At 36.1% G+C, this 15,765-nt stretch overlaps 1 protein-coding gene across 1 annotated transcript in view; it reads right to left on the bottom strand.

Annotated features, from left to right (window-relative positions):
- TET2 (tet methylcytosine dioxygenase 2) overlaps window positions 1-15,765 on the bottom strand; it is a 127,688-nt gene that overhangs the window by 72,097 nt on the left and 39,826 nt on the right. Inside the window, exon 2 of the mRNA XM_081304460.1 lies at window positions 13,379-13,524. The gene's annotated coding sequence lies outside the window, so the exon portion shown is untranslated. The remainder of the gene's footprint in view (window positions 1-13,378; window positions 13,525-15,765) is intronic.

Genomic DNA, 15,765 nt, shown 5'->3' on the forward strand with positions numbered 1-15,765 from the left:
ACCCAAAGTACATGTATGAAGACACGAATTGGGTGTCAAAATACTTTATATACAAAGATATAAAAAATTGTGGTATATATGTGTAATAAGAATTGTAATGCATTCCGCTGTCATTTATTTTTTAAAATAAAAAAAAAAAGAACTAGGGCTTCCCTACATATACATGTTGGCCATAAGCATGTCTTATATAGAGAAATTTCTATTCAAGTTCCAAGTCCACTCATTGAGTTATTTGTTTTTTGCTATTTATCTTCCCATATATTTTGGATGTCCCCCTTGTTGGTTCTATGGTTTGTAAGTAGGGCTGTTTCTTCACTCTGTTTTTTCCTTTGCTGTGCAGGAGCTTTCTAGTTTGAAGCAACCTCACTTGTCAGTTTTTGCTTTTGTATTTACCTATGCTTTTGGTGTCATAACAAAACAAAAACAAACAAACAAACAACAACAACAAAACAACCCTCCAAACAATAGCAGTAACCATTGCCTCGGCCAGTGTTAAAAAGATTTTGCCCTATGTTTTCTTCTAGTAGTTCTATGGTTTCTGGTCTTATGTTTAACTTGATTATCAGTTGTGATTTGATTTTTGTATGTTATGTAAGATAATAGTCCACTTTCATTCTTACACTTGTAGAAATGGAGTTTCCTCAATATCATTCACTGAAAAGATTATTTTGTCCCTACTACATATTCTTGGCACCTTTGTAGATGATCAGTTGACCTTGGGTGCATTGACTTATTTCAGAGCCCTCTATTCTGCTCTATTGGTTTTATATGTCTGTTGTTATGCCAGTATCATACTGTTTTGATTATTGTAACTTTTAATATATTTTGAAATAAGAAAGTGTGATGTCTTCAACTCAAGACTTATTTAACCTCTCTCAGGGTCTACTGTGGTTCTGTATGAACTTTAGGATTATTTTTTCTATTTCTGTAAATAAAATAAAATAAAACCCATTTTATTGAATTCATTTAGTAGTTTATTAGTTCTAAGTTTCTTTCTTTTCTTTTGTACTGTGGATTAAACCCAGGGCCTTGTAAATGCTAAGATAAGTACTATGTCACTAAGCTAAACTCCCAGCATTTCTTAAATTTTATGCTGAAACAGGGTCTCACTAAATGGCCCAACCTGGCTTCAAATTTGTGATCCTCCTGACTCAGCCTCCTGAGTAGCTGAGCTTACAAGTATGCCCCATTGTACCTGGCTTCTAACAGTTTTTTTAAAGAAACCTTTACAGTGTTCTAGATATATAATATCATGTACTCTGCTGGTACCAGTGGCCTTTATATTCTAATGTGACTTAGACCAAACATTCTCACATTTCTAATTTCAAGTGTATTATGTGCTATCATTGATAAATTGGTCATGGGAAAATTAGTCTACCAATGAATCAAAGATGAAAATAACACTATCTGCAGAGATAATGCAATGGGAGAATTTCCTTCTCTGTAAATAAAAGCAAAAGTAAACAGAAATTTAGAAAAACAATTGTTTCTACTTGTTCACACTTATCTTCTAATTCATTCTTAAGTTTGTGATATTATAGTTTCCAACTCACAGAACAAATGTCTTAAAATCATACCAGGAAGGCCAGGCTATTTAAATATTTGTACCTTATTTTGGAAGAAGGGGAAGAAAGGTATAGTATATTTTAAACTTTTTAAATTGCCTATCTTGATTCAAAACCTCCAGTCTGTGGAGGCTGTCTATTTATGCTGCCAAATGTAAATATAAAGCTGGTGATGCACACCTGTAATCCCAAAGATCTGGAATGCTGAGGCAGGAGATCCCAAATTCAAGATGGGCATCAGCAACTTAGTGAGACTCTGCCTCCGAAACAAAAATAGAAAGAGCTAGGGATGTAGTTCTGTGGCAGAGCACCGCTGGGTTCAATCCCTTGTAACACAAAAATAAAATCTTAAAAGTATGGCAATATATCATGAAAGTAAATCTTTTTATACCACAAAGTAAAATGGAGGGAAAGTTAAAAATAAAAGAGGTGAAGGACGTGGTAAATGATATTTTAAGTTTTGAGTAAGATCGTGGTAGAGAAAAAAAAAAGTGGGGCTGGGGATATAGCTCAGTGGTACAGCACTGGTCTAAGGAGTACAAGACTCTGGGTGGCTCTGGATTTGATCCCTGCCCCTGCCTAACATACACACATATAATCAAAATCTCCAACATGGGTTTAGAAAATTATAGTCACACAGTAAAGAATAGAAGAGATTTGGTTTATCAGCTTCTTGTGTGAATAAATGACAAAAATCTTTGTGGACTGTAACTTCAATGTGATTAAAGTGTGTCTTAATATTAAAATTTTTTTAATATTTGCATGCTAAATGCACATATATGTTGCCAAATTTAAATATAATATATATATGTGTGTGTGTGTGTGTGTGTGTGTGTGTGTGTGTGTGTGTGTATTACATAGTAAATGGATGGACTAAATGAATGGACGTGGAGTGTCCAAAGAGCCAGAGGGAAGTCTATGTGGATCTGACCACAACTATGATAACAAATACCAAACTTTATTATTTTAGAGACTATGAAGTTAAAAATGGACCCAATATCCTTTAATAAAGAGCTGAAGACCTAGGTAGCAGATTTGAGCTCAATATGGTCCTAAATAATTAGAATTTTCTAAAAATGTACCAAATCAGCGAGTTCCCAGTCATTGTGAGAGAATTCATTCATACTGTCATTCTTTTTTAGAAAGGCAGTAAAGAAGGTTCTTACATGGTATGGAAAGGCAACGATCATTTTCTTAAACTTTAGGGTAAATTTTTTTCTCCCAGATGATAATAATAGCAGTTTTACAACAAATTCATTCTCATAAGCTTAAGAAATACTCCCTTGTCCTTATTTTCTGGCCACTGCTTTTCTCCCATCTGTCTGCTTTAACTGGACTCCATAAAGACTTCAAGTGGATGTTCAGTGATGATTCTAGTTTATGAGCTTGGTTCATGAAGACAAATACCTTCCACGTAATTAATCAAAACTAAACTAAATTTTAAAATGGTTTTATATTATTTTCCTCCCTGCATGGGCGTAGTGGCACACGCCTATAATCCTAGCAGCTTGGAATGTTGAACTTGCAATCCTACTGCCTTAAAGTTTAGCCTCGGCAACAGTGAGGTGCTAAGCAACTTAGTGAGACCCTGTCTCTAAATAAAATACAAAATAGGGCCTGGAATGTGGCTCAGGGGTCAAGTTCCCCCAGTGGTCAAGTTCCCAGGACCAAACCCTACCCTCAAGTTTATTAAGTACTATGAGCTAGGCATTCAGATATGCTTTCCCACCTTGCTCCTCTAGGAAAACTTACTAATAAAATAAACCTAATAATTTCAAACTTTCATATCTAAAAAGTGACTTGCTTTCAAAGGGTAGAGCTTTGGGGGGGGAAGGAAACAACTAAATTATAAATTAAACAAACAAAAATACTCTTATTTTTTTTTTCCTTGTACCAGGAATTGAACTCAGGGGCACTGGACCACTAAGTCACATCCCCAGCCCTATTATCTCACTGAATTGTTTAGCGCCTCACAGCTTCACAGTTGACGAGGCTGGCTTTGAACTTGAGGCTGGCTTTGAACTTGCGATCCTCCTGCCTCAACCTCTGGAGCCACTGGAATTACAGGCATGAGCCATAGTGCCAGGCTTATCTCTTATCTTTAAAAATGCTTGAAACTGGGGCTGGGGATGTGGCTCAAGTGTTGGCGCACTTGCCTAGCATGCGTGAGGCACTGGGTTTGATTCTCAGCACCACATAAAAAAATAAATAAATAAAGATATTTTAAAAAATGCTTGAAACTCAGGGAGAAAACCTCTTAGAGAACATCTGCTTTCATGCTTATTAAATCTATGGCAAAAGGCTATAATTTTTTTTTTGTTATGAAATACTTGTAAAGTTCCCAAACATTAAATTCTGCTTTCAATACGGGAAGTGTATTGCCATCTTAGCTATAGGTTTTAATAATCACTATACTGTTTATTGGGAAACCCTGGAACTCAGCATTTTTTCCTAAATGCCGCCTAGAAACAGAGCCGGCTGCTTCCCTAGAGCTTGCGTCTCCCCCCTGCTATGTCCTCATAATACCAAAAAGCTAGGGGACAGCAATCCAAACACATGACCTGTGACAAGAGCTACATTCCTCTTCTCTGACAATGAAAACATAGAGGACTATGGTAGCTACGTTGAGAGAGCTACCCTGGCATGTTCAACGGCCTGGATTTGATCACCAGTGAAGGAAGGAAGGAAGGAAGGAAGGAAGGAAGGAAGGAAGGAAGGAAGGAAGGAAGGAAGGAAGATAAAGTAGAGCAAAACAAAAACTTCTAGGTAAAACAACCTGTCATCAAAAGAAATTTAAGTAATTTTAAAAGGTTTTGAGTATATTTATTAATCAAAAAAATTCACCCCAAGGACTGGGGATATAGTTCAGTGGTAGACAATTCGCCTAGTATGCTTGGGTTTAATTCCCAGCACCACAAAAACAATACAAAATAAAATGATCACCCATTAGACATCAAATATTATCCATAAAGTTCTCAAATTTCTCTTCCTATAGTGAAAACATCTATAATACCAGTGAAATTTGAATACTAAGTACATTCCTAAGTTCTCCCAAAATAGCCTAAACCACATAAACTCAACTATAACAAACTTAATTTTGGTAAGATACTTTAGGGAAAAAATTTGAAGTATCAAATATTCCACAAGTGTTACTTACAATTAAGTAAACTGAGATTCAACCTCTGAAATAATGTAACTGTGCATATGAGATTATCATGCTTTGACACTTGAAGTCCTAACTCTACAAACCCTACAACCCCTCCCAGCAATGGGCAGGTGCTATATCTATTTTAAGAAGGGTTCAGCAAGGGGCAAAGAGAAATAAGAGATACAAAAAAGATCATAGAGTGAACGCTTTCTTTAAAGGGTATGACTAAGTACCTATGTAACCAGACACTGGGCATGATATTAAGACACAGCCTTTGTCCTAGGATTTTCAGAGTTTGTAGAGCAGGCAAACATAAACAAATGATTAAAGGGAGTTTGAAGTCTGAGGAACAACTGTGCCACAAATATGAAGTGCTCTTGATGAGTGCTCCCGAGCTGGGTCATTAAGGAAAAAGGGAAGTTCATCAGGAGAGGTACAGCAAGGACACAGCAAATGTGTGAATAGAATGTCATGTTGAAGATCTACAGACTGAGAGATCTAAAGGATAGCACAGTGATGAAGAGGCTGGACATGAGTTACAGCCAGGTCAGGAATACCAATCACAGGATTTGATCTCTTCCCTGCAGACCAATGAAAGATCAGGAGCCAGATCAGGACCCTCCTCTCCATAGAGTTTGATTTTTTTTTTTTTTTTCAGCATTGGGGACGGAACCCAACGTTACTCTACAACTGAGCTACATCCCTAAATGTTTTTATTTTTTATTTTGACACAGGGTCTCACAAAGTTGCCCAGGCTAGTCTCAAAATATAGGCAGTAGGAAAACATTTTGAAAAATATTTAAAATAAACTCTTCTCACTTGCTAAATACATTTTATTAAAAATTAAAAGCAACAATAATAAAATATATGTAGTAGGGAAACTGAACTGAGTTCTTTAGATTCCTGATATCCAGGGATATTGAAGAGGGGGTAAGAACTCCTGTATCTCATTCATCTCTGTGATGATCAGATAAACTCTCTTTGGGGAAGGTCCTACAAATGTGCACTTAAGAATGAGCCTACTGGAGCATTTTAAACTGACCACTTAAAGGAGGGGAAAAAAAAAAAAGCCCACAACCAGGCTCAATGGTACATGCCTATATCCCAGCAATTCCCGGGCTGAGGCAGAAGGATCCCAAATTTGAGGCCAGTCTCAGCAAATTAGGCCTAAGCAACTCAGTGAGACCCTGTCTCAAAATAAAGATTAAAAGGGGTTGGAGTATGGCTAAGTGGTGAAGTGTCCCAGGATTCAATCCCTGGTATCAAAAAAAAAAAAAAAAATAGAAAAGAAAAAGAAAAAAGAGAAGCAGGGGTAACAATGAGGGAATAATTCATAGAACTAAGGTGATTCTGAAGACTAGAAAAATAGATAAAGGTGTATCTAAGCTGATTTGAGGGTATGGATAGAACGAAAAATGTAGTTGTTACTGCCCAGCAAGTTCAATGTTCTCAATGAAGTGGGAGCAATTGGCAGAAAGGATTAAAGATGGTTTTGTTTGTTGTTGTTGTTGCTGTTGTTTGTGCATGAGCCCACATGCAAGTATATGGGGAAATCCAAAATCTTGAGACATGGCAAAGGTATTTTTAAAAAGTCCTTCTAAGATCTCAGCAAATTTCCAGGACTGTACATGTCCTTGGTTGAAAATTATAAGTGTTAGACACAAACACAAGGTAAATCACATGATCATAAACTCTCCTGGAAAATCATTACAATTCTTCCAATCTTCTCTTTTTTTTTTTTTTTTAATTTTTTTTATTGATTATTTATCGCATTACATAGTTCATGATATATCATCTTTCATACATTAGACTCAAATTGTGCTTTGAACTCCCATTTTCACCCCAAATACAGATTGCAGAATCACATCTGTTACATATTCACATTTTTACATAATGCCATATTAGTGACTGTTGTATTCTGCTACCTTTCCTATCCCCTACTATCCCCCCTCCCCTCCCCTCCCCTCCCATCTTCCCTCTCTACCTCCCCTGCTGTTGTTCAATTCTCTCCCTTTTTTTTTCCCTCCCCCTTGCCCCTCATAACCTCTTATAATTTTATGTATCCTTGAAGGTCTCCTACCATTTCCATATGCTTTCCCTTCTCTCTCCGTTTCTCTCCCCCCATTCATCTTTGTTTACTGTAGTCTTTTCCTCATGCTCTTTCTTCCTGTTCTGTTCTTAGTTGCTCTCTTTATATCAAAGCAGACATTTGGCATTTGTTTTTTAGGGCTTGGCTAGCTTCGCTTAGCATAATCTGCTCTAATGCCATCCATTTCCCTGCAAATTCTATGATTTTGTCATTTCTTAGTGCTGCATAATACTCCATTGTGTATAGATGCCACATTTTTTTTATCCATTTATCAATTGAAGGGCATCTAAGATAACTCACACTATCCTCATATTTTGAGAACAGTATTCTCTAGATTAACATCTGCAATTTTGAGTAAACATTTCAGAGGCTTTTTTTTTTTTCATTTCAACTTTCTTTGAGAAAGCAAAGTGTTTTCACCAAGACTCTTTCATTTCTGCTTAAAATATCCTGTGAGACTAATAGAAGCAAGTGATACTTCACCTTTTGATGAGGAAACTGAAATACAAGAATGGTGAAAATGACTTTCTGGAGCACAGCCTAGTTCAGCATGACTTACTTGTTCTAAACGCCAAGAACACATGGTATGTGGATACTTTTTAATGCAAAAAAAAAAAAAATGCTACAGAGCTCTTTGTGAATTTAGGAATTACCAAAGTTCTCAGGTAAATTCCATGAGAAGGTCAATGATCTTCTCTGAGTTTCTTGAGGTAAACAGATTACTGAGACCACTCTGGCCCTCAGCGTGTATCCAAGGCACCATAAGCAACAGAGGTTTTTCCTTTCACCTAGTTCAGCCACAGTTTGTACCATTCTGTGGCATGTGTAATGGAAAGAGTAAAGAAATGCATAAGGAAATAACTATAGCGCTCTTATCAACGGAAAAAAAATTATTTAAAATTAACTCTGCTCCCTTGCTAAATACATTTTATTAAAAATTAACAATAATAAAATATAGGTAATAGGAAAACAGTTTTAAAAGTGCACTGCATTAGGTGATCTGTAGGATCTAATTTTGTTTTAAAATTCTGGGACAGTCTGATGTATGGTTATATGCACTTTTAGTCCCAGATATTTGGGAGGCTGAGGTGGGAGGATCACTCATGCTCACAAGTTTGAGGCCAGCCTGGGCAATAGAGCAAAACCCCATTTCAAAACTAACTAACTAAATAAATAAAATTTATTTCATTGGTCTTCACAGAACAATGAGTATGAACATCATCTCATAAGAATGATCTGTAAGGAAGAAACACTGAAGTTTTAATCTTGAAGTCTAGGTGGTGATTTAAATTTGAAGAATGATCAGGAGGCAGATCAAGACCATCAGGCACAGAGTCTGATATTTTTTTGTTTTGTTTTGCTGGGTTTTTGTTTGTTTGTTTTTCAGCATTGGGGATTGAACCCAAGGGTACTCTACAACTGAGTTACATCCCTAAACCTTTTTATCTTTTATTTTGACACAGGGTCTCACTAAGTTGCCCGGCTAGTCTCAAACTTGCAATTCTCCTGCCTCAGGCACAGAGTTAGATCTATTTTCTATAGCCTAATAGGTAGGTTTTCCAGTCTGATAAGAAAAGCCTTTTTAAAAAAAAAAATATATATATTTTTTTAGTTATAGATAGATTGATAGATAACTGTATCATATCTATCTATCTATCTATCTATCTATCTATCTATCTATTGTGGGGCGGGTACCAGGGGTTGAATTTAGGGGCACTCAACCACTGAGCCATATCCCCAGCCCTGGTTGTTGTATTTTATTTAAAAACAGGATCTCCTCGAGTTACTTAGGGCCTTGCCATTGCTAAAGCTAGCTTTTTTTTTTTTTTTTTTTTTTAAGAGAGAGAGAGAGAGAGAGAGGGAGAATTTTAATATTTATTTTTTAGTTTTCGGCAGACACAGCATCTTTGTATGTGGTGCTGAGGATCAAACCCCGGCAGCATGCGTGCCAGGCGAGTGCGCTACTGCTTGAGCCACATCCCCAGCCCGCTAAAGCTAGCTTTGAACTCGCGATCCTCCTGTCTCTTAGCCTCCCAAGCCACTGGAATTATAGGAGTGCACCACCGTGCCCAGCCTATTTATTTATTTTTATGTGGGCTGAAGATTGAACCTAGTGCCTCACACATGCTAGGCAAACGCTCTGCCCCTGAGCTATAGCCCCAGGGCCAAGAAAAGCCTTCCTCCCCCAAAGATTAACAGAAAGAGTCCAACATTAGAAATAACTACTACTTCTCAAATGACTGAATTTATTTTGATTTATTTTAATTCTGGCAACTTCAATAATGAATGTGAGTGGAAGAAAAGTGATTAAGTCAAAAGTGAAGTCTCTAAACAAGTTAGATTTTCTTCATGAGAAACAGTTTTAAATGTCCACACTTATTGGAAATATGGCTGAAGACAGTGCTAATAAACCAAACTGCTAATATTCTTCTCCACAAGCAAGCTGGCAAAATCTCTTAACATTTCTTAAAGACCGCATGGAAAAAAGGGGCAAAATTCTCAATGTGGAGATCTAGGGAGAGACCAAGTTCTGTAATAGCTGACAACATGAACTTAGAGAATTCATGTAACATCTCTAGGTAGCCTTGACAGATGATCCGGTAGAACAAGGTGTTATCCACTAGATTCCAATCAATAACATTTTTATTATTACCGCAACTTGGAATAAAAATATAGGAATTGGGGACTGGGATTGTGGCTAGTAGAGCACTTGCCTAGTACGTGTGAGGCCCTGGGTTTGATTCTTAGCACTACATATAAATAAATAAAATAAAGGTCTATTGACAACTAAAAAAATAAATAAACAAAAATATATAGGATTTGGATATATTATATATATATATATTTTTTTTTTTTGATGTAGACAGATTTTTTTCACCATGTTAGTATTTGCCTGGGTTTTAAATAAATAGGAAAAGTGGTTCCTAGAAACTTAATTCAGTTTATATGTCAAGAATTACATGAACTTTATCTTTAGTAGCCTTAAGGATGTATACATTGGGTTGGTTGTCTTACCTCATTTACCTTGAATTTAAACTCCAATATATCCCAAATTTCTCTTTCCTTTAATGCCAAAACTGGTCATTTTAAAACTGAGAGAAATCTTTGATTCTTTTTCATCTCCTTTGTGCAATTAGCAATTAAGTCTACATGATTTTTCATGTAGATACCAGATCTACATTCCCATTTCATTCTTGCCTCTCTTCTCATAATCCATATTCTTAGTCTCACTCTTGAATCAATGCAGAATAGCACCCCTCTCCCTACTCTTCCAAATTTGTCAGAAATAATATTACTAAAGATGTGAATCCTCTACCTATCTGCTTTATTTGTTTGCAATATTTGCAGGACAGCACCTTTAGTCTGGTCTTAGGATTTTACAAACTTTGGCCTTACCCTTTCTTCCACCGTTCTTCTATTTGCCAACATGGACCTTCTACAAGGTAGCCTCCCCACCTCTGCCCTCAAAGCTAAGAACATCCTTATTTTACTCCATCTAATACTCTTTCCCCTTCACTTGTCTTCACTCGGATGTTATTTCTTATTATCTACCCAAATTCTTCTTATCCTTTAAGATCCAGGTGCTAGCAGGCCACCTCCCCTTGTGAATCCTCCTTTAACTGGTATAGTTCAAATGAACTGCGCCCTTTCTTGAACTTCTAAAGTTCTCATTTATTCTAAGTTTTCCTTGGGTATTTGAGTAAATACTTATTGTTGGTATATGATGGAACTGTATAATCTTCCCTTGAACATTCTCAACTACTGTATTTCCAATTACTACTTCAATGCTATGCGATTTCTTTTTTTCTCATCTTCCTTCCTTCTTTTTTTAAGGAAAAAAAAAAGAAAGAAAAACAGATGGGGTCTAGACATGTTTCCAAGCTGACTCTGAACTCTTGGACCCAAATTCTTGATTCTCCTGCCTCAGCTTCCTGCTTATCTGGACTTCAGGCATGTACCATAATACCCTGCTTTCTCATTTATATTTGTTTAGTACTTCTTGGTATTTAGCATAAAGTGCATATTTCTTATTTACCTTGATTTTGTTTGTCTCCTACTCCAGATTCTAAATTCAACAAGAACAGATTTTTGTCTATTTTGCTCATTAATACATTCCTAGTTCCTAGTATTTGATAGGTAAAGAAATACTTTCAAGGGCTGGGGATGTGGCTCGAGTGGTAGCGCGCTCGCCTAGCATGCGTGAAGCACTGGGTTCGATTCTCAGCACCATAAAGATATTATGTCCACCTAAAACTAAAAAAATATATATTATATATATGTGTATATATATATATATATATATGTGTGTGTGTGTGTGTGTGTGTATATATAAATATAAAGAAATACTTTCAAATGAATTCATATTTTTAAAACTGAAAGAGGGCTGAGGGTGTAGCTACATGGTAGAGAATTTGCCTACAATGTATAAGACTCTGGGTTTGATCCCAGCAATACAAAAAATAAATTAAAAATGATAAAAAATAAAATAAAATAAAAAGTGAAAGAAACATTAAGAATACTAATAAGTAATAAAACAAGTACTATTATAAAATAAAGGACTTCAGATGTGCCAGGCCTTATACATATTATCCATATAGCAATCCTTTCATTATTACTTATTATTACTTACTTTCCTCACTGCCAAATAAAGCAAGTCTTAAAAGAAGTTAAATAATTTTCCCAAGAACACACCCCTAATAAATGTACTAAAAATAAATGTCTCAGTCCTATTTAGTACTGAAAAAAGTCCTTAGCTAAGCTAATCTAACTGTATAAACTAGAAGTAAAATAAGAGGTTGGGGGATGTGGGAGAAGAACTCTTCAGAAAGCTACTTATAAAATCTTTTTCCCAAGCAGTGAATTATTTTAATTTCTTATTAGCAATTTATCTTACATTTTTCCATGAACTTATACACTTCCTTCCTTACCCACCCTTCACCTCCAAATAGAAAAAAAAAATCTTCTGACTAATGCTGTGATTTCACTAAAGAGATAAAAATTCCATCTCAGTTCTCATGTAAAGGACAAGAACAGAATGAGTAGCCACAGTCCTTACCCACAGTGTGAAGAAAAGCAATCATTAAGGAGGGGGGGAAAGGTAAAGAATGCTTTATTCACAATTACTTAAAATTTTCCAGCATGAGAGAGGAAAGAGGAAGTCTATTTTCAGTGACAATTATCACTCTAAAAATATTAGCATGCAAGGGGAAAATTTTCATTCTGAGAGTCACTACTGTGCTGAGTTCTCTTTCCCTCACAATGACTTCAAATTCCCAGAGTAGAGAGGTAATCTAGGCAGATGCTCTTGCCCTATGAAAATGGCAACATCCAGGAATCATGGGGGTTGAAATGAGGACAAACTGGAAAGGATTTCTCAACACCAGGTCAGTCTCTAAGAAGTATCAAGTGTCAGAGTGGATACTTATATCCTCAGGCGGCTGGGATGAAGGCAGAAATTACAGCCACATAGCTTTTTAGAAGATTTGTTATGCTCAATGCATAAACAAGATTCAGTGAAACTGAAGCTGAATTAACAGCTGAAAGAATTACAAAAGGGAAAAAAACGCCTAATACTTTCTTTTCTCTACCTAACCTCTAATTTCTTCCTATAATGCCCCTACCATTTTAACTGGCTTCTCTACAGGCAAAGATAGAGTAGGTTTCAAGCTAGTTTTCATCTTAAATATTTTGGAAAAAATCATATTTGTTCCTTACTTCTATGCATGCACATAAGTGAAAAGGATTTGATAAAGAACACATAGCTTGATATACTCATTAGTAGTTCAGTGGCATTCAGAGCAAACTGCTCTTTGGGTCAATTTTAAGACCCTGATGAAAAAAAGTGTCTGGTGTTTTCCTCTCTCAGTGTCATGTATTTCCAGAAATTCTCAGGAAGAATCACAAAGACTCTCCTGAAATCTATCATTCCACACTTCAGTTCTCTGACATGTTGTTACGAGAACTGGCTGCTTAGACTCAGTAAGTATGTGCTTGCTGGTCAGACCAAATAAATACAAATACGACTTATTTGGTCCTTAAGAAGTTTGAGACAATGTGGCCACAAGTAGATGAAAAAAAGGAGAGAAATTATGTAACAAGTGATTACAGATATAACAATTCTCCATGCTTATAGTTACATTTGAGTGATTACTTCTTTTTAAAAAATTCTGAGGTATCATGAATCTGATGGGAAAAAAAAGCTTCCTTTAATGCAGGAAAATATAGACATATATAGAGGTCAGCACACAAGGTTAGCCAACTCCTTGATCTTAAAATCTATCCCATGTGTCCTAAGCACAGATAATGAAGGTATTTGAGAGGGTAACTTAGAACAGATGGTTGGAGCTAGACATGGTGGCACACGCCTGTAATCCCAGCAATGTGGGAGGCTGAGACAGGAAATCACAAGTTCAAGGCCAGCCTGAACAATTTAGTAAGACCCATCTTCATTACATAAATAAGGTCTGGAATGTGGCTCAGTGGTAAAGTGCCTCTGGGTTTAATCCTGGTACGAAGTAACAAACAAACAAAATATTATATTTTCAAACCAAGCACCAACTGTCCCCATTGTCATACCAGCAGTTCAATCCCTCACTGCTCCTCCTGGATCATGTCCTGTTGGCTGCCGCTGAGCCCATCTCCTGCTTCCACATGTGGCAACTCAACAGGAGCAAGGGCAAGTAGATAATCTTGAGAGGGTCTGCTGCTGAATGTTTGCCAGCCTAGAAAAGACAAGAGTTTGAAAGTTTTTAAGTCTGCAAAATGAATTAAGTCATATACATCTGTTATTAAAAATATTACATGAGTGTTGGGGGTTTTAGAATCCTATATGTGATGTTTCCATCACATGGTTGGCTGTTACAATATTTCGGGTTAGAGGATCTTTCTCAAGCAATAATGCCCTCAAAAGCACCAAGAATAGTATTCCCCAACATGTGTAGAGAGCATTGTGCAGTGCCCAAAGCACATGTGGTCTCCACATCTTGACTGCAATAATCCATTAGGCTTGGGAACCAGTGGTTTAAATTATGATCTGTTGAATCCAATGTTTCTTAGCCTGGGCTACTAAGAATATCATTTGGGTGTGAAGCTGAGCCCTTATACTCAGAGATTCTGATCTACTGGGTAAGATGTAAGCTGCTCACAGGTAATTCTATGGTGAAGCCAGGATTGAAAATCATTAGTTTCCACCCTTGTACCTAGAGGATCTTTATGTAGGATGAATTTAACTCATAAATGGTAAATACGTATCCAGTTTATACCATGTTAAGGCAATGCACTACATGCTCTGGAATAGGTATAGCATAAGAACGTGTGGGTCCTATGCTCAAACACTTTAATTTAGTGGGAGACACCAGACACATAATTTTTAAGAGATCACTTAAGAAGATAGAGACTTTAAAGGCATAACCTAAGTAAACAATCTGTGGTAAGCTTTTATATTTTCTATTAAGTGAACTCATATGATACTGACTCTAATTAAATTAAAATGTTAAGATGGAAATTATAATCATCAAAGCAACCAGTAAAAATAAAATAATGTGTCATTGAAATGCTAGGAAAGAATCTGAGTGATATAGTTATTTGTTAAGAGGATTGATAGGCACAGTAGTGCTAATTGTCCAATACTAAGAAATAACTCAAATGTTCTTACAGCACACACCCTGATTGACTCTCATAGATTCTGTATAGTTCAGCAGCTGTATTTACAATTATAATGCATGATGTCAGGCAAAATAAAATTATGGTTAAATTAAAAAAATAACCTAAATAAGACTTCACTGGTCAAAGATATAGTAAAAACCTTGGGTGCTATAAAAATCAGAGATGACTATGCACTGGAATAAGGGAGAAAGTTTAAAACATGGGAGAAGTCCACTAAGTCTAAGAGCAGGGTGAAAGTCAGAGGAGAGAGAGAGAGAGAGAGAGAGAGAGAGAGAGAGAGAGAGAGAGAGAGAGGGGAATGGGAAGAGAGAACTGTTTTTCAGGCAAAAATACAGCTGCAGGGATAAATGGAGGGAGATGAAAAAGCTCACTTTGAAGGATTTCTCTAAAGGTACATTAGAAATATTTGGGGAGACAGATTCAAAATAAAATCCAAACAGTTTTAGTAAAATGGCTAATGGAGTTGAACCATTCCCCTGAATATCTGTAAATAGTATTTGAATATCCTGAAATAGTATCCAGAATAGTATTAGAAGATGTTCAAGTTCAGGTTCTGAAGGTTTTCCATAAATTACTGGGTTCTTAGACAATGCCAGCTACTATGCTAAATGTACTACAAGTTATTTCATTTAACATTCTCAAAAAACTTGGCAAGGTAGTTATTATTATTATTTCCATTTTATAGCATAGGAAAGGAGGGCTCAACTTGTTCTCAAAGTCACAGAGTTAAGAAATAATAAGCTCAGTCTGGGATATAGTATTTCTTCAGAAGTATGGCATCATAAAAGTCAAGATTTAGTTTTTCTGAAATATAATTCACATACCATAGAGTCCACCCATTCAAAGCATAGAATGTTAGTGGATTTTAGTATTTTCAAAGTTGGGCCACTATTACCTATCATGACTACGGAATTGTAGATTGTTTTCATCACCCCCCAAACACATCCAATACCCTCTAGGAGTCAGTTCTCATTCAACCCTCCCATGGCTCTTGGTGACCACTAAATCCACTTTGTCTCTATGGATTGGCCTATTCTGTATATTTTACACAAATGAAATTATATAAAATTTGACCTTTGAGTCTATTTTCTTTCCCTTGATATGTTTCTGAAGGTTCAAGCATATTATACTCTGTTTCTTTTTATGGCTGAGTAATATTTCACCCATAGATATACCAGATTTTCTTTGTCTACTAATGAGATACATTGGAGTTATTTTTGTTTTTTAATATTACAAATATTAACATTCATTTAATACATTTATTAACATATATTAACATTCATTTCCAAGGGATTTCT

Source organism: Spermophilus citellus (assembly GCF_964194105.1).
Source record: "Spermophilus citellus genome assembly, chromosome: 8".
In the NCBI taxonomy this organism is placed as follows: domain Eukaryota; kingdom Metazoa; phylum Chordata; class Mammalia; order Rodentia; family Sciuridae; genus Spermophilus; species Spermophilus citellus.